This window comes from Malaya genurostris, chromosome 1 (genome assembly GCF_030247185.1).
Source record: "Malaya genurostris strain Urasoe2022 chromosome 1, Malgen_1.1, whole genome shotgun sequence".
In the NCBI taxonomy this organism is placed as follows: domain Eukaryota; kingdom Metazoa; phylum Arthropoda; class Insecta; order Diptera; family Culicidae; genus Malaya; species Malaya genurostris.
Window position 1 is genome coordinate 163776539 of NC_080570.1, and position 26634 is coordinate 163803172.

General features: G+C 38.0%; 1 long non-coding RNA gene across 1 annotated transcript; it reads left to right on the plus strand.

The window, feature by feature from the left end:
- The first annotated feature begins 1067 nt into the window (after positions 1-1067).
- LOC131426632 (uncharacterized) lies at positions 1068-26190 on the plus strand. Its single transcript, XR_009229133.1, has 4 exons — positions 1068-1444; positions 1529-1665; positions 1744-1912; positions 1991-26190. It is a non-coding gene; the product is annotated as an uncharacterized LOC131426632 (long non-coding RNA).
- Positions 26191-26634: the final 444 nt, after the last annotated feature.

A 26634-nucleotide genomic window follows, 5' to 3' on the forward strand; every position in this document is an offset into this window, starting at 1 on the left:
TTATTATGCGAATACAGATAAATACAGATATTTTATACGAATCAATACAGATTTTCTATGAAAATATCCGGCATCTCTGTTCAGAAAATGTTTTTCCGTCAGTGTAAGTGAACCCCGCAATATCCGTATTTGCAAATGCATCGGTGTGCGTAACAGAGACGTCAAATTGCTCAATGTGTACGGATAAATTCATACACGGAATAAAACGATTTGCCATATATTGGAATCATTAGACCATTAGTAAGATCATTTATTTCTGTTTGACGCATCGGTTCAAAGGATCAGATGAAAATGAGATTCCATATCGGGGCTTGAATAATGATTCGTTTTCATTTTTTTGTTGTTGCTGACGTAATTCAATTGCGTTATAGAGCTAATTGCACTGTATTTGTGCTTTCATGGGCAGCAGATCTTACCCTGTTTCCTCTTTCATGTCTTAAACAGCGTTGTCAATGTTTCTGATGCACCTAGGAGCTTTCAGATGTTTCTCATTCCGGTAGATTTCAAAATTTAAACATTTCAAATTCTGGTTTTGGCAGCATTAATATTAGCTAGCCGTCGATTCAACCACTAATAATTCGAGTGGGAGTTGATTGTTTACATACAAGGGACGAATCTTTTCTGATATATTCAATAAACGAACAGTTGAACGATACGAAGAAATGAATAACGATTTATGATTAGTTCACAAATAGTTTTCGTCATTCATTTTTTTGTAAATTAAGTATAATTTAAATTCGCTGGAAGTTCAACTGCTGTACACAAACTTCCAAACGAATCGAACAATCAAAAACGAAACGTTAAAAGCTAACTGACATGTTATAAAATTTTGCTAGTCTTTCCTTCTTTTTTTTACAATGCATAGAGTTTCTGTTCTCATCACTTGGCATCGCTGGTCTTACCTACACAGCACACATACTCACATGCCTATTCTTGACAGCAAATTTCGATCTTTCTACCGGGCACCGGCACCGGCACCGGTATTGGTATTGGTGATAGCACTTACCTAGCAGCCAGACCACAAAAAGCATGTACGGATCGTATTCAGCACCATTCGGCTTCGGGCAGTGAAACAGTGAACTACCAAATGTGATGTGTCTTTTCAAGTTTAACTTTCGCCATTTCTGGTGCAATGGAAGAATAAGAAGAACACTTACCTACACAGAAAAAAAGTAGCACTGCGTTGGTACCGAGGAAAGCAGAATGGATCAATTGCAATGGTGGATGGCTTGTAACCATGTGTCGCACCGAAAACTAAGTGATAGGGTTTGACGGACATTTTATCCGACAGTAACACTCTGTCAATGCAATGGAAAACGCTTTCAACGTGATTTTTGTATTGAATTCCTAATCAATGGAGTGATATGATAAATTATCAGCCGCTTACGAAATCCGGCTGCCATTTTGGGTAAAATTTCTTTAACATGCGCAGTTTTTCTATATGGTAAGTCTTGTTCTGTGCAAATTGCAACATCGTGTTGATATTCTATCGTTTTGATTCATTATGCATGTTTTGTTGTATATATAGGAACCCAAAAATCTCCTGGTATCACATTCAGATGTCGCCATTTTGTAAAGAAGGAAACTGGTAGAAAGGAGATTGAAATCATCACGAAAAGAAAAAGATGGACGATTTAATTGTGTGAAATTCAACCAGCGTTACGGGTATGGATAGTTCGGTTGAACTTTTCGATATGATTTGTGTCTATTGTACCAAGTTAAACTTGCTTTCGTATTTTACAGATCCAATCACCATAAACTGAGTATTTCTACAGGCGAGGAGGAAAAAATCCGCAGATGTCGCTATTTGGTAGAGAGTACATCGACCAATTGGGTTAGACGGCAAGGTGAAATCATCGCAAAAAGAAAAAGATAGACGATTTAATTGCGTGAAATTCAACCAGCGTTACGGGTATGGATAGTTCGGTTGAACTTTTCGACATGTTTTGTGTCTATTGTACCACGTTAAACTTGCTTTCGTAATTTACAGAATCAATCACCAGTGACGTTTCATGAACTGAGTATTCCTATCGGTGAGGAGAAAAAGTCCCTTAACTATTAAGATGGATGAACGGATAAGTATGAATTTCACAATTTAGAAACCAAAAACTCACTCGGCATCGAACGTTCAACGGTAGAATTAGTAAATTAAGCTTCTGTTACCTATTTTTATTTTAAGTTTAACATAGGTGAGATTCAGAAGTTTCGGTTGTTGAACATAACGAATTTCGTACAGCGATGAGTGGTAGAGCAAACAATTGAAAATATTGGAACGTTACAAAAACTCAAACTTTTCGAATATGATCGTCGATAGCAAGTTATTTGGCAAAGTTGATGCAATACACGTGAACGTAGTTTTGTCCAAATCAAGGTACCCGAAAACGACGGCATAAAAACGGATGTTTTTTAGAAGGTTTGTTTCAATAGGCATTACTCTACTGTCTGATAGTTGGTTTGACAGTGTAAAGTGACGCCACTATTCAACAACGCTTCCCAATCTTGGAAATATATTCAAAATCAGGGTTCAATTAAAACGGTTTGTAGAGCACTGAATTTTATTTCATTTATTCTTTTGGATGCCAAGCCATCGAGAAGAATGACAAGAAAATATTGCGGTCGATCGAATATTTATCTATTCGTCGTCGTGCGCGAGAAGTTGGACGTTGTCCATCGACTTTATTGCCGCTAAGATTTAGGTTTGTTGGGAATTCAATGCTATTTTCGATACTTAAAATACTAAGATACTTAAAAAGTCGTCATCATATGACCAAAGGTCGCATGAGTGCATGCAGATAACAAATACCATCACTGTAAGTTCTTTTTAAGTTCTATTTCTATTATTTTTGCTGAACTTCCGCCACTGGAATTTCTCTATATATTTCTATTTACAATTCGTATACCGAACAGCAATGAATTTGCCAATCTCTTAAAAAAATAGTGTATTGCGGCAATGCGTTGCCCGAGCGGCGTTTTTCGAAGCAATTTATAACACACAAATTCCCTTTTTTTCCCTTTATTTCCTTCTAATAAATTTTTTTTTCACTTTACTGCTTTAACTTGCCTACAGCACATAATTTTGTGCCTGACCTAACCTCTGCGGTAATCACTTCTAACTATTCTTTTCTTAACTACTGTTTTGGCCTGAGTAATGGTATCCAAGTTTGATTACGGTGTTACCCGGTCGCACAAGGAGCATTACTCTACAGTAAGGTTAAAGAAAAAAGCCTTGTCTAAACCAAAAACCGACCCTTTTATACTCCAACCTATATAACTAACAAAAACCTATACTTATATATATCTGGTAGACTAACTACCACCTATAACTACCTACGTGAATTCACTGCGATCGCGTCGCTTATGTACATAATCAATTAATTCGGTCGGTTTCTTCTGGCTGTTGCAATATGTTGAAATAGCCAGCCGTGGGCATTGCAATAACTCTACTGGTCTACTGTCTGTACTAGCTAAGATAAAGATTTTTATGGAAAAATTAGGGCTGCTGCAGTATACCCTGTATTTGGAGGGGAGTTTCTTTTTGGTTGGAAATATAAGACTGATTTTGCCGTTTACACAAACTTTTTATTCATTGGCACTCTTTCAATCTTCGACTTGTTACTCTCTTTTCGTAATTGTAGGATTTTTCTTGTATGGAGGATGCCTTCGCTATACTGGCTTCTACAGTGGGCTTAACTGCCCGGTTGTGGATCCCCCCTTCTCTTTCAATCACTCTCTGAAAACTGACTGACGGACTACTATCCGAACATTATCTGACTGACTCCTAACAATTAAACATTTTTCGGGTTAAAACCCGAAGGTTTCAGTACAAGCTGAACTTGCGATTTTAAGTCGAAGGTTCATCCGACCTTCTACCGAAGAGCAGAGACCTCTGTCAATATGCCAATGGCAGTTACTAGGGTCCGTGAAAAAATAACTGCGCTGACTAATGCCCGTAAATGTCCATGTTTTTATAACAAAGTTTCTACACCAAGGTTGCGGTAACGCTGATATGAGGGTTTGCTTAACGAGTTTTTTTTCACAACTTCCTACTTTTTCTACAATACTAGCAAATTCAAATGAAAATTTGCTGAAGGCGCTGCACTAGGTCGCTTTTAAAATATTTGCGTAACCGCGAATAGCAAATGATACTTTGTTTTATTGCAAAGTTTCAAAGAATAATCACACTTCATTTGTTCACCTTAATTTTGAATTTAATTATCTAAATTTTGGAATTGAAGTAACTAGCTTGTGTTACCTGGATATTCGCAAGACCTGACTACGTAGCCCTAAGCTCTGTCGTAACAGCGGTTATCCTGTGAGTGTGATTGAAATTAGTTTTGATTTTGGTTTGAACGATAAAGAATTGAAGTGACTACGATTTTGGATATGGTTTAAAAATCCGTAATTTGCTGCAACCACTGAAATTTCGAAGAAATTCTATAGTTTATCCTAGTTTACATCAGATTGTGTCGAGCGTGATATTATCACTACGGAATATTATTTTTGTTCTTTGCTGTATCAAGCATATGTCACCAACTAACTCGGTCCATGGATGCTTGTTACCACTGCGCCTTTTACTTCACTAAAGAACATAAACTCTGTGTGTGGGGCTCTTTCTTTTTAAAAAATAAAGTTTAACCTTTGAGCTGCTACTACAATTTATTATTAACAATTTTTCCTTATAAACTATAAGTTAGAAAAGACTTACGTATAATATTAGTTTTTGTTTTATTCCTCGCTTGCGCATAGCCTGAATTTCGTGTTTCTTACCATCCTTGACTTGTGCGCATGCGTGGTTATACTATAAGGAAGAGAGAGAACACAGGCGTTACAAACGATCCCTTATTTCCTTCTTTTCCTTACGTTGCCCAGCTTGCGATCCCAACTATGACAAGTTAAATCCAGCTGTTTCTCCTCCCTTCAAGGAGGTCATTCACTTGTCTCGAGGCATTTGTTTTATGCTATTCCTTCCTTCTTCGAGGAGGTCATAGCCCTGCCCGAGATAAGTGCTTACATTATTTTATTTTAGCTCTTTAAACGACGACATCGGTCGTTGCTCCTATTTTCTAACGGATTTTATGATTCGATGCCGTAACCCGGGAGCTCGACGATGCGGGAGATTTCATTTCTCGCTAGCTTAAATCTAGAATCCTAGTATGGGACTTAAATCTAGGCACGCTGGTGAAACTGTCAGCCACACTGTGCCTGACCTAAAATCTATCCGATAACATGTTAATCACTCTTAAAACTTTGCTTTGAGTGTTAATCTCTACTTTATCACGAATGCTGCTGTCCAAGTTTGATTACGGTGTTACCCGGTCGCCGAAAGTAGGTGTCGGATCCGATAATTCGGTATCCTCTGCTGAACGCGCGCATCCCAGGGACCTTCGTGGCCTCAGAGATAAACGTTTAATAGGTATCAGTGATTTTATGTCAATATACTCCGCAGCCGAGATATCATGCTGTTCACTCTTAACGAAAATTAATCTTTCCCATAGGAGGATTGTACAGTAGTACGTCCACATTGCTAGGGATACGGATCGGGACCAGTAACGGTCATTAGCCATTAGATCACGATATGTGGCTTCGACTATGTCATAATAGTTGAAATTCCGGGATTCTCTTTCGAAATCCCAGTGCTGCAAGATCGAGAACAGAAAAGGCCTCAATGTCGCAGGGGTCGTTCTTTGGGGTGGTGAAAGTTGTAGATAGATGTTTGGGAGCTAGATCGGGCTCGTCAGGTAAATCGACTTTTCTGGCCATACCTCCTATTTTCTGCCGAGGTGGCTCATCTGCAGTGATTTCTCCTTTCCGAGGTTTAAACTTGCTCTTCGGCGGTTTGTAGCGTTTGTTGGGATTGGAAGGTGCCTGTGCACCAGGTGTTTTATTATCAGATTCCATAATTAATAAAACTTGTGTCAGCTTCCAGCTTATCTCCCTATTTGAAGTTTAAATTGCATGAGGTGCAATTGCCTTGAACAGATCCATATCTGCCTCCCTGTTTTGTGCAATGAATTGTTTGATAGTTCTCTGAACTATCATCTTCCTCTCCTCCGTCTTTGTCATAGTCTGCGAAGCAGTTATCACACACAGTGCAGCAATATCAGCCCTGGAGCCAACTAGAAATTGGCCACCATTCTGTGCGCTCTTGTTGATCGCATCCAGTAATTTGCATTTGGTGCCAAAGACTTTTTTGATGTACTCATTTGACATCATTTCATCATCCTTACTACGTGCAAATATTGCACCAGATAGTGGTGTTAAAATGTCACTACCTTTGGCACATGCAATAGTTGTAAATTTATTCAACAAAAATAATGAAATGATTGTAGCCTGCTTAATGGTTAGGCACAACACTCCATTTCTTGATGTTTCTGGAGCCTTTGAGGGTGGAGCATGTGATTTTTGAGTTGCCACTACTATCACTCCTATCGTCTCAATTGCCCCCTTCTCTGCTGGGTCTGCTGGTGCCACAGCAACATCATCGTCAACATCGTATTTAAGTCCATGTGAATTTTTGATGAGAGCATTCTTTTTTATGTCTTCATCCTTTGTTGCAGGGGTTGTTGGACGAGCAATGCCAACAAAGTCAAAGGCTTGCAATGCAGCCACCACATCATCAGTAATGCTTTCAGACACTCTTATGCGCCAGCTGCCATCAGCATCTCTACCCTTCTTGATTTTCCTGGTTTCAGGGCCAATGAAATAGATGATGTGCTGCATGACATCAAGGCACTTGTAACCATGCTCCCAGCTGAAATCAAGAAGCATGTCAGGCATGACCCTAACAACCTGCCCAATCAACTCTGCAACATCCAGTTGAGCACCACCAATAGCTGAGTTAACATCATTCATTGTGACTCTCAGAGCCACAATATCTGACTTAACCGCAGCCTTTCATAGCTCTTGGATGTTCTTTGTCTGAGCATCCAGCAACGACTCATACTCCAGCCTGGGCCGTTATTAGTTATCTTATATGCTTGTGGATATATTACCCCGCATGCACAGTATTCGTAACGGATCTGGTGCTTGCAATTTCCAGTAGCACGCAACATAACTGCCTGTTGGTTGCTATCTAGAGTAACGTATTAAAACACACTGTTTCGAATTGATAACAAGAATTCTGCTTGATTTCGATATGTCTTAACTTATATAACTTCTCTCTCTTAGATTTATTCTGGTAGGGGAAGTTAGACTTTGCGTTTCAATTTCGGTTTATACCTTTATGTTTATAGGAAATGTATGTCGTTTGAAAATATCTGGTTCTTTCTAAAGTCTTTTGGGAAATGTACGGTTCTTTCTTGAGTCTTTGAAAAGTGTCTTTGGGAATGAATTCTTGAAGCGTTTCTTGGGAAAGTATGTATAGATGAAAGTTTAAGATGTTCATATCACATCAGTTTTGAACCAAGAATAACCCCAACGTTTTTAGCTTGATCATCCACAACAACCTCTGGATCAATTCTTGGTTGAAAATAATTCCGCCGGATGACACGAATTGAAAACCGATGTTTTTGACACGTGATATTATCACTACGGAGTGTTATACTTCCGCTGTCACCATTTGCAAAATGCCGCGCGGCGAAAAGTTACGGCCAGTATATAATTCGTACACTCAAGCAAATGCTCAAAGACACTATTGATCGATCAGTTTCTATTAGATCGTCCCAGTGACTGTCGTAATAATTTTCTATTGAGAAAAGGCACTGTGATAAATAACAACCATCTAGATTGAAAGTCAGTAACGAACTAGCTTGTTTGTTTGCATATAGTGGTAGCTACTTACAAAGCAATATCGAGCATGCAAAACTATTAAAGCTGGCATCATACGCCCAAAGCTCGATGGAGTATCCATCGAAAAAGATGGAATTGTTGTGTTCATTGTACTGAAAAGAAACCTAACTCCATTTGTAGCCTTGGCTAGTTCATAATTCTTGTCTCTTCAGTATGTCCGTCTTTCCGACCTCTTGACATGCCACTTGTCACTTTACTCTTCCCATTTGTGCGTGCGAGAGAATCTGCCCGTTGCACAACGGATCGATCATGTTTGCGGACGCCGACGATTCTTGCGTTTAAGGACCTTTGGTATCCCATCCTGTAAAATGTACAAAGTGGTGAAGAGATGTATTAACGGAAGCTGAATACGGAGACGTCAATTTCTTGCTTTTTCTTGAGTACTCTTCTGATATCATCACTGACTTGCCTCACCTATATCCATAGAATCAACTCTGGATAAGGGACTTGACAGATTCGGACTCTTGAAAAATCAGACTCGGGAAACCGCATGAGAAACATATCAAGGGCAGCTACTATTCTTCTGTAGTCTTTAATACCTTGATACCTTAGGGTATCAAATTTATAAACGTCTGGCTCGCCTCCCAACAACACAGGCTCTGATCCAACCTCTTGAAGTGTCAAGAGGGACCGAGGTGTTATCACATCTCCTTTAGCTCCGATCTGTCGGTTAAAGGACATAGTAGAATAACTCCCACGCGTAAACTCGTGTTGATTTTTACGTGACTAGAGTATTTAATTATAATTATATCCTAGCTTGAGTCAAATGACCGTGAGTGACCGTGATATTATCACTACGGAATATTATTTTTAATGTATATCAGAGAAGTTTCTCTGCAAGTCGTCATCATATGACCCGGTCGCCCAAGGAGCATTACTCTACAGTAAAATTAAGGAAAAAGCCTTGTCCAAACCAACTCGCACCAGCTAACGTCTGCACTTGAGGTACCCGTTACAAATGTTTGACGAAACATGTTCACTATTCGAAGGGCTCAAACTAAATGAAATTAAGTTAATCAAAAGAATGAAAGCAAAAGACCAGGAGTGGATATCGCAAAAGTAAGCAAAAACCGAATATACTATTCGGTATATACTACTAGATCATAACGCCGACGAAGCATGAGCGGGCCATAAACGGCCGACGTGAAACTGTAATTTAAGAATCTTCCTGGAAATCATAGCAGGCAAACTCGGCGATCGCTTGACGGACATATGCAATAAAATAATCTATAGCGGGCAATTGTCTCGAAAAGGCAGGTAAAATGACACCCCGATTATAACGAACATCTATAGAATAGTTAAATGAACAAACCACGCGCCGACCAAACTGGGTCAATGGCAGCGGTGCGGGCCAACACGAATTGTAGCATACACTGGCGCCAATCGCAAATAACAAATCACCGCTGTCACCACAATGCGTTGCCCGAGCGGCGAGAGGGGTATTTCTTTCAATGCACTTATAGACCGCACTTTAAATTCTATCTTTCCTTTTTATTCTTCTAATAATTTTTACACTTTAATGCCCTAACTATCCTACAGCACATAATTTTGTGCCTGACCTAACTTCTACGGTAATCACTTCTACCGGTTAACCGACGGTCGAGCAAGGTTCTAGTTAGAGATGTCCTGCGGCACAAGCCACCTCTGAGTCTAGATGGAATCTATAGTTTGCAGCACCTGCGCAACAAATGCTACACGCTTATAGTCTTTGGGGTGGAGTCCTTCGTCCAGTTAGTACCGTCCTGCGTTACAAGCCGATACTACTTCTGGTCGTCTGGTTAATCTGATTCCCAACGGATGCAAAGTGGAAAAACCAACGACGAGATCCGGTGTTCTGGGTCCAACAGTTGAACCAAGAAGCCCCGATAAAATCAAAAACCGACCCTTTCATACTCCAATCTATGTAACTAACAAAAAGCTATATTCATATATAAGTCTGGTGGACTAACTACCACCTATAACTACCTACGTGAATTCACTGCGATCGCGTCGCTTATGTACATAATCAATTAATTCGATCGGTGATACCGTTTTTTTCTGGCTGATGCAATATGTCGAAATAGCCAGCCGTGGGCATTGCAATAACTCTACTGGTCTACTGTCTGTACTAGCTAAGATATAGATTTCTATGGAAAAATTAGGGCTGCTGCATGTGCTTCTAATTTGGAAGATTACCAATTGTCTTAGCGAAAAGACCTTTGACAAAAAGATGAGAAATTTCGGCCCTAAACATCTACTCGATTTGACTGTCCGAAAACTTCTGAGTAAAAAAAAAACAATATGAGAGACTAACCAGAGCATCTGTAGTAGATGTATCTTCAAAAGGACCATAGCGTCTAGCCAATAGCAACCAAGTTAAAAACAGGTAGGAGCTTAAGAACAGGAAGATCATCATGTTTTACTATAATTTTATAGTTAACTATCGTTAACTCGATCGTTTCGGTAGCCAGGGAATTGATCGCATTGGTAACAGAAATCTCAACTTGGGCGGATAGACTGCTAAAGACTGCATGAGCTCCTCATAGTTGTCAAATTTACAATACGAATCTTTAAATCTGATCATTTTTTTTCGAACGGAACTTATCTCCTTGTTTCGTCTTAGCTCTCATGAAAAGTAGCAATAAGTCGTTTTTTGATAATACTATCATAACTTTCTGTTATGATTTTCTCTTTTAACTTTCTTTGGAGCTGTCTTGATTTATTTTTCTTTCACTTGTTTCGGGTTTGTATATTGATTGTTTTTTTTCTAGATTCTCATGCAGTTTAGTGATTGCGCCTAGAATCACAAATATCTCTTCCGAATTCATACTACAATATCGTTGAAATTGATATCCGGAAAAGTCGTCATCATATGACCAAAGGTCGCATCCTCTCCCCCACTACCTGAGCTGGTTCTTCCGGCGTTCTCCTTTCTAAAAATAGACTCAAATCTGGGTTTTAATATTTTTCCAATAATAACAGGAACGCATAAAGTAACTTAGATTCTAATTCCTTATTAAATGTGTTGTCTTAATTTTTTTTTCATATTATCACGATATTCCTTGTGCTTTTCTTGTGCCCCTCTTTTATTCCGGTGGTGTCAGGCTGACTAGCAATAATTCTAGTCAGTGACGATATCCTGCGCAAATTTTTTTTCAATTACTCTTACGATTTTTTTAAATCTTTTCGGATAATCCGCTGAGAAACAAGCAGGGCTTAAAGCGGAGTACGACTCCCGATGTGTTCCTGGCGAGCTGGATTCTTTGTACAATGGCTGGTGACGTCCTTCTGGGATTTCTTTCTAAACACTTGATTAACTGAAACACTTTGCCTGTTGAATCTAAGAGACAACTTTATTTTCAATTTTCTTAAAATATATATATACACTGCTGACCCATCGAACTTCGTCTCGCCCGTTTTTTTTGAATTTGTATTTCGGACAGTACAATTGTCAAACGTCTTATGCTGTTAATGTATCTTTCCATTATTTTACTGATTACTTGGCTGCGGTGAATTCATAAAAAAAATATTGTGAATATGTTGAAAGCTTTTGTTACGCAAACATTAAGCGAAAGCACCGATCGCCATATCATCTTTTGAGTCAGTGCATCGAACAGCGATTGTAGATCTCTCTCAAACTATTGGTTTCGACATATGGGATAAAAAGTGAAGCAAAAATAACATTTACAAAAGCTGCCCTCGCGACTTGCAGTTTGTCACTTCTCGCTAGTCTGGTGACATTATTTAGTCGTGTTTGATAAATGTTCGTAGCGTGTTAAACACAGGAACAATTTTCGATTAACAATTCAGCGATAAAACTTTTTTTTTACTTTTAATTTATGGCTTCTGGTTAGTCAGTAATTATTTAGTAAATTACTGATATATCGGAGACTCGGATGATTCGCATGGCTAAGTTTGACTCCTCTGGTAAAAGTTTAGATGCGAGAAACCTTCTGCTTACTTAAATGAACCTTGTTACGTCGAATTTTTCCGCACTTTATCTTCAAATCCGTACTCTTCCTTGAGTACTATGGCTCTACATTTTTCATATTTTTTTACTCTCACAATCTTTAGTTAGTTTGATATTGTTAAAAAAAGATAAAATGAGTAATTCTTTGACATTCGATAGTTGAAGCACATATAACAGATATTTGCTATACGTTGGAAACACTACTGCCACCTACTCCACTGTTCGCCGCGGTCTACGTTCCGGAACGATAACAAAATCCTTCTGCCTGTTATAGAAATATTCCAACTATCACAATTTTAACACTTATCACACGATTTCCCTAAGTGTTAAAGACAACTTTATTTCCATGTCGCATAAATCACACGAGAATTCGATCGGAATAAAACAAAAATAAACTTATCATTTTAACCAACAGCAAAACAAAAATCTAAGGTGAAGTGAATGTTGCACCCAAAATTGTGGCTCAGTGAAAGCGACACCTAAATCGTGGTAGCACCTCGTATCGATTGTGGTGACATCTGCAAATGTTCGCCACACTGTTTGAGCAAATTTTACACACAGCTCATATGTGAGCCTGTATATCTGTTTTCTGTGGGTCAAGTTACCATTCTGTTAAATATTGTATCCATTAACTTTTACATGAACACTGCATTCGTTTAATAGTTGTATATCAATAGTCGTCTCATTAGTCGACACCACATAATTTTGTTTAGTAACCCACCTACGATTAACGAATGGTGGAGTTCGGTACTGAGAATCTATATCAGAAAGTTTTACATGAAAATAATGTGCAATTCTTCTGTTATAGCGGAGTGAACATGAGGAGTGATTGTACCACATATACCCATCTATTTGGCCGCGCCGTTTCGAACCACATTGAATGATTTAACCAGTTGAAGATTGTCATCGATGATAGGAGTTGCTTAGTTTATAAGCGATTGCTTGTAATCTTGATTATCAGATAAAAACTGTTTGTTTATTTATTTTCCACTATAATAAACAGTAACTATGGTAAACTTGTTCTTACCCTTCAGTGTTGCTAGTGTTATAGCAAACTCGTTAAAGTACATTGTCACTCTGACAGTGTACCGCACGATGCAAAATGTGTCCTTGAAAATTTGTCGAAGTATTCCGCATTATAATTTGTATTTGTTCATACTACAATCAAATACAAATTATAATACGGAATGCTTCGACGAATTTTCAAGGACATATTTTGCATCCTGCGGACACTGTCATTATACTCTGTCAGAATGACAATGTACTTTAACGAATTTTCTATAAAACTAGCAACGCTGAAGGGTAAGAACAAGTTCACCATAGTTACTGGTTATTATAGTGAAAAATAAATAAACAAACAGTTTCTATCCGACAATCAAGATTACAAGCGAAATGTAAGTCAAACAATAGTCTAGAATGATTAAGCCGCTATGCAAATTTTAGGTTGAAACGAACAGGTAAATATGTTTAACACTCTGCGTTCGCACATTAGTTATAGGAGAAGCCGCGTGGTTGATCATGAATCATTGTAACGGGCGTTTTTTTTTTGTTGTATACCATGCGTCTCCATACATATATATAAATAGATCTCACACCTAGGTAAACGACTTCTACAGTTAGAACTGGAGTAAAATGAAGATATACAAAAACGAGAACGTTTGTGTTCATTTTTCATCTTTTGTGCTAGTGCCGGCGATATTTAGACTGATTTTTGCAGTTTAATACAGCAACGATAAACATAAACAAACAAGTTTGTTTTGCACCGTAGCAACTAGCATAAAGCGTTGCCAGAAACGATCTCCTTCCACATTTTCAAACTATCGCAATGTAAGGAAGATATTGGCTAGGCTTACTTGTTCATGCTGTGAAACAAACATTGGCGGTTCGTTTGTATGAGACTTAGGGGTATTATTATTTGTATTTGCTACAATATCTATAAAATTGATATCCGGAAAAGTCGTCATCATATGACCAAAGGTCGCATGAGTGCGTATAAACAAATGTCAACGTTGTGAGCGTTGCTTTTTACACTTACCTATTCATCTTCGTTATTGCTCTTCATCCAGGTTTACTGTTCTAAGTTATTTGCGGAGACCTGTGCTTCTTATTTGGAAGATTACCGATTGTCTTAGCGAAAAGACCTTTGACAAAAAGATGAGAAATTTCGGCCCTAAACATCTACTCGATTTGACTGTCCGAAAACTTCTGAGTAAAAAAAACAATATGAGAGACTAACCAGAGCATCTGTAGTAGATGTATCTTCAAAAGGACCATAGCGTCTAGCCAATAGCAACCAAGTTAAAAACAGGTAGGAGCTTAAGAACAGGAAGATCATCATGTTTTACTATAATTTTATAGTTAACTATCGTTAACTCGATCGTTTCGGTAGCCAGGGAATTGATCGCATTGGTAACAGAAATCTCAACTTGGGCGGATAGACTGCTAAAGACTGCATGAGCTCCTCATAGTTGTCAAATTTACAATACGAATCTTTAAATCTGATCATTTTTTTTCGAACGGAACTTATCTCCTTGTTTCGTCTTAGCTCTCATGAAAAGTAGCAATAAGTCGTTTTTTGATAATACTATCATAACTTTCTGTTATGATTTTCTCTTTTAACTTTCTTTGGAGCTGTCTTGATTTATTTTTCTTTCACTTGTTTCGGGTTTGTATATTGATTGTTTTTTTTTCTAGATTCTCATGCAGTTTTGTGATTGCGCCTAGAATCACAAATATCTCTTCCGAATTCATACTACAATATCGTTGAAATTGATATCCGGAAAAGTCGTCATCATATGACCAAAGGTCGCATCCTCTCCCCCACTACCTGAGCTGGTTCTTCCGGCGTTCTCCTTTCTAAAAATAGACTCAAATCTGGGTTTTAATATTTTTCCAATGATAACAGGAACCCATAAAGTAACTTAGATTCTAATTCCTTATTAAATGTGTTGTCTTAATTTTTTTTTTCATATTATCACGATATTCCTTGTGCTTTTCTTGTGCCCCTCTTTTATTCCGGTGGTGTCAGGCTGACTAGCAATAATTCTAGTCAGTGACGATATCCTGCGCAAATTTTTTTTTAATTACTCTTACGATTTTTTGAAATCTTTTCTGATAATCCGCTGAGAAACAAGCAGGGCTTAAAGCGGAGTACGACTTTATGCTGACTACGGTTCTTCCGCGGACAGTACCTAAGGAAGGAGAATAGAGTTTTATTTAATCGATTAATGATACTTAGCCAATTCTCTTGCTCGAGAATTCGAGCTGGTGACGTCCTTCTGGGATTTCCTTCTAAACACTTGATTAACTGAAACACTCTGCCTGTTGAATCATATGAATAAAATTTATGAACATTCACGGACAAATATCGGATAAGACGTTCGTAATCTTCCAATCCATCAACCAAGACTCGACATTCTCCTCTTCGTCCGATTTGAAATGAGACTTTTACTTCCGGGAGAAAGCTCAATCCGGAATGCTTTGAAGTCGGAAATCATCACCGTCACTGGTAGCATAGATTGTTGTTTCTTCCCAGAACGACAAGCGTCCATTTTGGGTATTGTTATATGTTATTAGAAAAATGTTGAATAACGGATTGTGATTTATTCCGTATTGAATTATTTTTAGTCTTAGGCTTGTTGCCTTTCCGGTTGGACGCAGACATTTTTGAAATGAATGAAATTTTAAAATAAATTAACTAGGCTAAACTAGTCTTCGATTAGATTCCTAGTTTGAAAAAGTCTTGATAAAGACTGATTTTGTGGTAGTCTTAATGAAGACTGGTTAATTTCTTAGTCACTCTAATATCACTCTTTGTATCACTTAGTCACTCAAATATCACTCTTTGTATCACTTAGTCACTCAAATATCACTCTTTGTATAGCCTTGAGAAGGGCTGACTAATTTTTAGTCTTTGAAAAGACTGTTAGTGATTCAGGTAGCCTTGAAAAAGACTGAAACCTTGAATCAATGAAACTCTAGGTAACCAGAAAAAATTTCCACGAGCCAAGAGCTATACGCGTGCGGTGCGAACGACTGTTCAATACCGACTGATGCGGCAGATTGCTGATTTTGGCTACGATACTTCCGGGAGTGGCCGTGCATTTGCACCATTCCTCGATTAGTTGTATCAGGTTATTTACTGTATCGACTGTTTCGGGGATGCCTTGTCTTGTGCTTTTCCGGACAGTCTGTTTTTTAAAAATTTAATTGCCACGGCCATGTGCTCTGGCACAATTAACTCGTTCAGCAATCTTGCTGTGTCGATAAATGTGTCTAGGCTCTCGGGAGTTCTAGTTTTTCTTGGAGTAATTTCTCCGATAATTTTGTATTAATTGATTTTTTTTATGTATGTAAGGAGTTTCTCTAGCTCCTTATAGGTTTGCATTTCATGTTAAATGACTAATAATTTTCTGTTTTCTTTTTAAAGGGACAGTAATTTTTTCTTTCACATTTATACATTTAGATTCTCAATTGGATTTGAATCCGGTGAGCAGGCTGGCCTTTTCTCGGACTTTAGCCACTTCATTGTTTTTATGAATACTGGCGTTATTTTTCTGGAAAATAAGCTTTGATTTGCGTTGTGCATTTTGTTGTTCATTTTGTGCGATACAAATCGAAGTTCCAGCCTGTCGGTTGCACAGGAACGCACCCCCAAACCATTACAGACCCACCGCTAAAATTTTTCTTTGACTAATATCGTGGTTCCTTACGTAGATCACAACTCAACGTAGAATTAGAAGATTTATTGACAATTCGACGAGTATCTCTCTCTCTCTCTGACACCTAATTTTTTTAGCTGAGTCTCGGCAAAAAAATGCCGAAATTAAAGAAAGTTTGTCGGAAGGCTCGCATTTGATACCGAACACTGTAAAAACTATGCAAAGAGTTTCAAATGCTGACAGTATTTCCGGTCCTATGGGAATTATTACATCTCTCCAAACTAATGAGCAGTCTCCTTCGCCAAATTCCTCAGACATTTAATGATGCATATACGGTATTGTTCAAATAAACTTACTTTGATCCATTGAATTATTCCATGCATTGGGTTATTTTTTCGCATATCCCTCAAATTTTTGCCTCGAGGACGCTTTGAGCCCCGTGTTGGGTATTTTTCCCTTATAATCACGAGTGCTCTGATAAAGTCGTTTTTTTTATAAAGCGAAACATGTCACTATATTTGTTCAATATTTCTACTTGCAAGCGGTTCCACGCTTCTTCGAAGATTATCCATTGTTTTACTAGAGAATTTCATCCGAAAATAACCCCGCAATGCGTAGCGAAAATGTAACGCGGCGATAAATGACAGCTGTCGTGCTGAATCTCGGCAACAGCATTCCGAAATCTCCATTCATAATTTGATGTCGAGCACGGTAACCATTTACTTGAAATTTTCTTTCACTGACCGGTAAACTTGGCGCAGACTCTATGTCACGGTCGCCACGTAAACATTTTAAACACTCTTTTTAGGTGGTAATTCACTAAAAAATTGCTTTATTATCATCCACTTACATAGTCTATCCTCTCCTAGCCTAGCTTATTAATTCTAACAGTTAGGATCTCTGAGTAGATCCGGAAGAAGGAACCGGGTTTAACCAATGGGACTCGTTGTGTCGGTGATATTCTTCTTTCCGCAGATATCCACTTATATTCTATACACTCGTTCGCGGCCTCTGACACAACGCATGCCACCGTCATTCCGCACTCACTCACTGCTACACGCTCACCCAATCATACTCAATGTGGATATCACATAATTCAGGATACCACAGTGTCGTGTCGGCCGTTGTATATTTTGTGGGTAAGAGAGGAAGTAAAGTCGTTTGGGAGTTGAATAGTTGAAGCTCCTTGAAGAGCATGAGCGGGTGTGATACGGAGAGGAGAGGGCGATAGCATGTTGGGCTATTCTCGTGAGTGTCGGTTTGAATTAGTGTGTGTGTGTATTGCTGAGTTACTGTCATTCTAGGTCGTGCTGACCGATATCGATTGTGGTCGATGGTGGGGCATGAGGGACGTATAGAAGAGGGAAGTGACACAGGCTGTTTTGTTTTTGGATTCTGTTTTTTCGAAGACATAACAATTTGAAACTTGATGCTTCCTTGTTTCAGTAGTCGAATTTTACGACAACGGTGTTTTTCGCTGGGTCACCGGAAAGTGCGAGTGCTGACATTTTAGTTGGCTTCATGTAGGTAATGTTTTTACTTTATGTAGGTTTCTAAGTTCACGTGGAAGGGTGCTTTTTTGGGTTTTATTTAAGTGCGTGTGGTCTAGGGTGTGCGGAAGATTTAATCTGAAAGGTTCACATAACACTATGCTTCTGTAGTGGAAAATTAGTTGACCAGCTGAAAGCAGTCTTTTTAGCGCGAAGCACAACCTTAAATCTTGAACATAGGCTAGTTACGAGGTCTGTTCAAAAAGTACCCGGAATTCTCATTTTTTCTAAAAAAATATTTATTTATTCGTCTACATCTATATGGTCCCCTTCAAAGTAATCCCCCCTAGATATAATACACTTATGCCAGCGTTTTTTCCAGTCTTCGAAACACCCCTGATAGTCACTTTTTGTAATGCTCTGTAGCACTCTCAGCGATTCTGCCTTTATCTCTTCAATCGATGAAAAACGCTGTCCTTTCATGGGTCTCTTCAACTTTGGGAACAGGAAAAAATCACACGGAGCGATATCTGGTGAATAAGGAGGTTAAGGCATGATTAAAGTCTTGTTTTTAGCCAAAAAAGCGTTTGTTTTTTTGACCAAATTCAGCAGTTTTGGAACGAATTTTGCTGCCACTCGTTTCATGCCCAAAACATTTGAAAAAATATGATGGCATGAGCCAACTGATATGCCAACTTCATCAGCAACTTCTCTGAATCGGCGATCATCCATAATCATTTTTTCCACTTTCCCATATTTTCATCGATTATTGACGTGCTGGGTCGACCGGAACGTTCGTCGTCTTAAACGTCTTCGCGGCCATCTTGGAAACGCTTATACCACTCGTAAACACTTGTTTTTTCATAGCAAACTCACCGTAGGCTCTCTGTAACATTTCGCACACTTGGTTACACTTTATTTAATTTTTCACGCAAAATTTAATACAAATTCTTTGACTGACTTTCATTGTTTAAACTAACAAAAATCGCCGAGCTAAAAAAAAACACGTCTACACCAGCCGCTACAAGACAGAATGTAAACAATGAATACAGCTGAAAATTTCACCATACATTAGGGACATATGTACCAACACAATAAAAAAAATTTGACCTCCGGACTCTCCAGACGCGCGCAATTAAAAAATTCCGGGAACTTTTTGAACAGACCTCGTATCTCTTCTGTGCGTAAACCTGTGCTTCTAATTTAGAAGATTACCGATTGTCTTAGCGAGAAGATCTTTGACAAAAAGATGAGAGATTTCGCCCCTAAACATCTAGTCGATTTGACTTTCCGAAAACTTCCGAGTAAAAAAATCAATATGAGAGACTAACCAAAGCATCTGTAGCAGATGTATCCTCAAATGGACCATAGCGTCTAGCCAATAGCAACCAAGTTAAAAACAGGTATTAGCTTAAGAACAGGAAGATCATTATGTTTTACTACAATTTTATAGTTAACTATCGTTAACTCGATCGTTTCGGTAGCCAGGGAATTGATCGCATTGTTAACAGAAATCTCAACTTGAGCGGATAGACTGCTAAAGACTGCATAAGCTCCTCATAGTTGTCAAATTTACAATACGAATCTTTAAATCTGTTCATTCTTTTTCGAACGGAACTTATCTGCTTGTTTCGTCTTAGCTCTCATGAAAAGTAGCAATAAGTCGTTTTTTGATAATACTATCATAACTTTCTGTTATGATTTTCTCTTTTAACTTTCTTTGGAGCTGTCTTGATTTATTTTTCTTTCACTTGTTTCGGGTTTGTATATTGATTGTTTTTTTTTTCTAGATTCTCATGCAGTTTAGTGATTGCGCCTAGAATCACAAATATCTCTTCCGAATTCATACTACAATATCGTTGAAATTGATATCCGGAAAAGTCGTCATCATATGACCAAAGGTCGCATCCTCTCCCCCACTACCTGAGCTGGTTCTTCCGGCGTTCTCCTTTCTAAAAATAGACTCAAATCTGGGTTTTAATATTTTTCCAATAATAACAGGAACCCATAAAGTAACTTAGATTCTAATTCCTTATTAAATGTGTTGTCTTGATTTTTTTTAATATTATCACGATATTCCTTGTGCTTTTCTTGTGTCCCTCTTTTATTCCGGTGGTGTCAGGCTGACTAGCAATAATTCTAGTCAGTGACGATATCCTGAGCAAATTCCTTTTTAATTACTCTTACGATTTTTTGAAATTTTTTCGGATAATGCGCTGAGAAACAAGCAGGGCATAAAGCGAAGTACGACTCCCGATGTGTTCCTGGCGAGCTGGATTCTTTGTACAATGGCTGGTGACGTCCTTCTGGGATTTCTTTCTAAACACTTGATTAACTGAAACACTTTGCCTGTTGAATCTAAGAGACAACTTTATTTTCAATTTTCTTAAAATATATATATACACTGCTGACCCATCGAACTTCGTCTCGCCCGTTTTTTTTGAATTTGTATTTCGGACAGTACAATTGTCAAACGTCTTATGCTGTTAATGTATCTTTCCATTATTTTACTGATTACTTGGCTGCGGTGAATTCATAAAAAAAATATTGTGAATATGTTGAAAGCTTTTGTTACGCAAACATTAAGCGAAAGCACCGATCGCCATATCATCTTTTGAGTCAGTGCATCGAACAGCGATTGTAGATCTCTCTCAAACTATTGGTTTCGACATATGGGATAAAAAGTGAAGCAAAAATAACATTTACAAAAGCTGCCCTCGCGACTTGCAGTTTGTCACTTCTCGCTAGTCTGGTGACATTATTTAGTCGTGTTTGATAAATGTTCGTAGCGTGTTAAACACAGGAACAATTTTCGATTAACAATTCAGCGATAAAACTTTTTTTTTACTTTTAATTTATGGCTTCTGGTTAGTCAGTAATTATTTAGTAAATTACTGATATATCGGAGACTCGGATGATTCGCATGGCTAAGTTTGACTCCTCTGGTAAAAGTTTAGATGCGAGAAACCTTCTGCTTACTTAAATGAACCTTGTTACGTCGAATTTTTCCGCACTTTATCTTCAAATCCGTACTCTTCCTTGAGTACTATGGCTCTACATTTTTCATATTTTTTTACTCTCACAATCTTTAGTTAGTTTGATATTGTTAAAAAAAGATAAAATGAGTAATTCTTTGACATTCGATAGTTGAAGCACATATAACAGATATTTGCTATACGTTGGAAACACTACTGCCACCTACTCCACTGTTCGCCGCGGTCTACGTTCCGGAACGATAACAAAATCCTTCTGCCTGTTATAGAAATATTCCAACTATCACAATTTTAACACTTATCACACGATTTCCCTAAGTGTTAAAGACAACTTTATTTCCATGTCGCATAAATCACACGAGAATTCGATCGGAATAAAACAAAAATAAACTTATCATTTTAACCAACAGCAAAACAAAAATCTAAGGTGAAGTGAATGTTGCACCCAAAATTGTGGCTCAGTGAAAGCGACACCTAAATCGTGGTAGCACCTCGTATCGATTGTGGTGACATCTGCAAATGTTCGCCACACTGTTTGAGCAAATTTTACACACAGCTCATATGTGAGCCTGTATATCTGTTTTCTGTGGGTCAAGTTACCATTCTGTTAAATATTGTATCCATTAACTTTTACATGAACACTGCATTCGTTTAATAGTTGTATATCAATAGTCGTCTCATTAGTCGACACCACATAATTTTGTTTAGTAACCCACCTACGATTAACGAATGGTGGAGTTCGGTACTGAGAATCTATATCAGAAAGTTTTACATGAAAATAATGTGCAATTCTTCTGTTATAGCGGAGTGAACATGAGGAGTGATTGTACCACATATACCCATCTATTTGGCCGCGCCGTTTCGAACCACATTGAATGATTTAACCAGTTGAAGATTGTCATCGATGATAGGAGTTGCTTAGTTTATAAGCGATTGCTTGTAATCTTGATTATCAGATAAAAACTGTTTGTTTATTTATTTTCCACTATAATAAACAGTAACTATGGTAAACTTGTTCTTACCCTTCAGTGTTGCTAGTGTTATAGCAAACTCGTTAAAGTACATTGTCACTCTGACAGTGTACCGCACGATGCAAAATGTGTCCTTGAAAATTTGTCGAAGTATTCCGCATTATAATTTGTATTTGTTCATACTACAATCAAATACAAATTATAATACGGAATGCTTCGACGAATTTTCAAGGACATATTTTGCATCCTGCGGACACTGTCATTATACTCTGTCAGAATGACAATGTACTTTAACGAATTTTCTATAAAACTAGCAACGCTGAAGGGTAAGAACAAGTTCACCATAGTTACTGGTTATTATAGTGAAAAATAAATAAACAAACAGTTTCTATCTGACAATCAAGATTACAAGCGAAATGTAAGTCAAACAATAGTCTAGAATGATTAAGCCGCTATGCAAATTTTAGGTTGAAACGAACAGGTAAATATGTTTAACACTCTGCGTTCGCACATTAGTTATAGGAGAAGCCGCGTGGTTGATCATGAATCATTGTAACGGGCGTTTTTTTTTTTTTGTATACCATGCGTCTCCATACATATATATAAATAGATCTCACACCTAGGTAAACGACTTCTACAGTTAGAACTGGAGTAAAATGAAGATATACAAAAACGAGAACGTTTGTGTTCATTTTTCATCTTTTGTGCTAGTGCCGGCGATATTTAGACTGATTTTTGCAGTTTAATACAGCAACGATAAACATAAACAAACAAGTTTGTTTTGCACCGTAGCAACTAGCATAAAGCGTTGCCAGAAACGATCTCCTTCCACATTTTCAAACTATCGCAATGTAAGGAAGATATTGGCTAGGCTTACTTGTTCATGCTGTGAAACAAACATTGGCGGTTCGTTTGTATGAGACTTAGGGGTATTATTATTTGTATTTGCTACAATATCTATAAAATTGATATCCGGAAAAGTCGTCATCATATGACCAAAGGTCGCATGAGTGCGTATAAACAAATGTCAACGTTGTGAGCGTTGCTTTTTACACTTACCTATTCATCTTCGTTATTGCTCTTCATCCAGGTTTACTGTTCTAAGTTATTTGCGGAGACCTGTGCTTCTTATTTGGAAGATTACCGATTGTCTTAGCGAAAAGACCTTTGACAAAAAGATGAGAAATTTCGGCCCTAAACATCTACTCGATTTGACTGTCCGAAAACTTCTGAGTAAAAAAAACAATATGAGAGACTAACCAGAGCATCTGTAGTAGATGTATCTTCAAAAGGACCATAGCGTCTAGCCAATAGCAACCAAGTTAAAAACAGGTAGGAGCTTAAGAACAGGAAGATCATCATGTTTTACTATAATTTTATAGTTAACTATCGTTAACTCGATCGTTTCGGTAGCCAGGGAATTGATCGCATTGGTAACAGAAATCTCAACTTGGGCGGATAGACTGCTAAAGACTGCATGAGCTCCTCATAGTTGTCAAATTTACAATACGAATCTTTAAATCTGATCATTTTTTTTCGAACGGAACTTATCTCCTTGTTTCGTCTTAGCTCTCATGAAAAGTAGCAATAAGTCGTTTTTTGATAATACTATCATAACTTTCTGTTATGATTTTCTCTTTTAACTTTCTTTGGAGCTGTCTTGATTTATTTTTCTTTCACTTGTTTCGGGTTTGTATATTGATTGTTTTTTTTTTCTAGATTCTCATGCAGTTTAGTGATTGCGCCTAGAATCACAAATATCTCTTCCGAATTCATACTACAATATCGTTGAAATTGATATCCGGAAAAGTCGTCATCATATGACCAAAGGTCGCATGAGTGTTGCTTTTTACCCTTATCTACTTATTTATGTTATCTCGACTGAATTGCAATGCAATATTACTGGAATCGCTTCTAAACTGATTGGTTGTCTAGTGTACGCACCCGAGCGGCGAGAGGGGTATGTCTTTTAACGCACGAAATGTCATCTAATTAACGAGACGTATACGTCCCGAGTCCAGCGGCTACCGCGGTGTATAAAGCGTATAGTCTTTCCAGCGGCACACCCACGCTACCAGTTCGAGCAGGAGTTCCATTCGTGTGCAGCCAGTACCTCCGATGAGGTATTGGCCGAATAACAGATGAAGGAAGGGCGTGCTAGCGATAAACGAGGACGCCGCGGTCCCCGGGTAACAGTCGATCCATCGACGTAGATGAGCCAGCTAGTTAAATACAAAAAAAAATATAATAATAATATTATTACTAAAATTTTTCTCATCTAAATTACTACTTGCTTTTAGGCACCAGTCAGAAATGGCGTGGGTTCGTATCCCACACCTGTCACCACAAATGTACGCACCCGAGCGGCGAGAGGGGTATTTCTTTCAACGCAAGAAATGTCATCTAATTAACGGGACGTTTTCTTTTAATCTGTAAACTTCACTTATATTTACTTCTATTTTTGCATTTCTTGTCCACTACATACAAAACTTTCCCTGAGGCACATAAATTTTTTGCCTGACCTAACTTCTATACTAAACTTTGCTTTTTTCCTTAATTACTGCTTTAGCACGAGTAATGGTGTCTAAGTTTGATTACGGTCACCCATGGAGCATTACTCTCAACAGTTGAATTAAGAAGCCTCGATAAAATCAAAAACCGCCCTTTTTATACTCAAAATATAAGTACCTAACCAAAAGTTATATTTATAGCTATAGCTATATTCCAGCTTTACATATATCTGGGATTCACTGCTAACTCTTAACTGCGAAATGTTCTTTTCCGGCGTATTTATGTATTCTACCGAAAAAACCTGATATGAGAGTGTCTGCGTAGTCAAGATCAAGGTCGGGAACGTGAACGTGCCATTTTCGGCCGTTTGGATCACGGACAGGGCCGATGGTGGATAGATATATAGCGATCGAATTTGGTATTGACACATCAGATGGTATAAGAGATTTGATGTCAATATATTCAGATGCTGGTATATCTTGCTGTTCACTTTTGACAAAAATGAGACGTTGCCACAACAGGATTGTGCAGTAGTAGGTCCACATTGATGACGATACTGATCGAGACCAGTATCGGTCGTTTGCCATGAAATCGCGATAGGTAGCATCGACGATGTCATAGTATCCGGTGAAGTTCAGTTGTAGTTCTGGGATTTTCTTTCGAAACCCCAAAACTGCTAAATCGAGTACTGAGAAAGCATCGATAACGCAAGGATCATTCTTCGGTGTTGTGAATGTTGTTGAAAGGTGTTTCGGAGAGAGGTCGTGACCATGCGGTCATTATTTAAACACGCCGTAAACGAATAAAAACTATACTATATTCGACGCATAATAACAGGGATAAAAGACTGACTGTCCAGTCTGTATAACGCCGGAAACACAAGTGGCATCAGTTACTATCATCGCGGGAAAATGTCAGTGACGAGCCCAGTGTTGCCATTCGTTGAGTACGATCATGTTGCCAGAGGATTATTCCATTTGCCCCAACAGTATCTTATTCAAGAGATACGTTTTTCCTCCCTAACCCTTTATTCGGATGGAAATTTCTTCGCTGCTCTTCTCCACCTGCTCTTGGCCATTGGCCCAAGATAATGTTAACGGTTTCCTTTTTCCGTTTATTTCAAGTTGTCTGGCAACTTCTTCTTGGATTAATGTTGTCGACGAACCTGGATCTAGAAACGCTAGAACCTCAATCTGCTTATCCTTATTCTTCAATGGTACTGGAACAATCTGGTAAAAAAAACTTTCCTTTCTTTTCATGACAATTAATTTTTTCAACTTCCTTTTCGTTTTTATCAGAACTCGAATTCGACCTTTCTGAATTTTGATGTAGCAGCGTATGGTGTTTGCGTGCGCATCCTTTCACGCTGCATTTTAATTTCGAAAAACACGTTTTAGTTTGATGATTCGCAAAGTTGCAACAGTTGAAACATGCCTTATTCTTAACGAGTATTGTTGGGGAAGCGAAAGCCTATTCGCGCACCCCTGGTAGCGATGAAAACGTTCCTGCTAAAATCAGTAATACCAACGACTCACCGACTGTACTTCAGTGACAGTTATTACCTCGTTGAAGTACAGTACGCTAAGACACGAGTAACGTATTAAAACACACTGTTTCGAATTGATAACAAGAATTCTGCTTTATTTCGATATGTCTTAACTTATATACTAGACTTTATTCTAGATTCAAGAGTCTTTAATGTTCTTCTATATTCTGCGAAGGATTCCTGCAGTTGTATTCTTTTTGTTTCTATATTATTTAGTGATCTAGGTCTATATTGACTTTTTACTAAATTTTTATTTTCCTTCTTTAAATAAGACTGGATTTCACGGAGTCTATCCATTTAAATTTGTAATTGAACTCATTCATTATAATACCAATGTGTATACTTTTTGGAAATTGTAAATAATATTTTATTTTATAGTAGATATATCTGTTTTTGGTTTTTTTAGTTTTTATAAAATCAAAAAAAATTGCCTACTATCACCCACACTTCTGGTGGTATAGGATCTTCCATTATAAAAAATTTTAAATAGTACAATTATATAGTAAATGTATTCAATATTTCGTGACAGTAGCGTTGGTGTACTTATCGTCCTCTTCTGGTGTTCCAGCGGGATGTGGAACGCGGATACGAACACCAACGTACTTGTGCGAATCAGCCACTCAAAGCCGATTAATTTAAACGCACTCAAGCGTTTAATCTGTAATTTCGAATTCCAACCTTTGCACTTCTATTACGTCGCACATATTTGAACCAAAACCAAAATA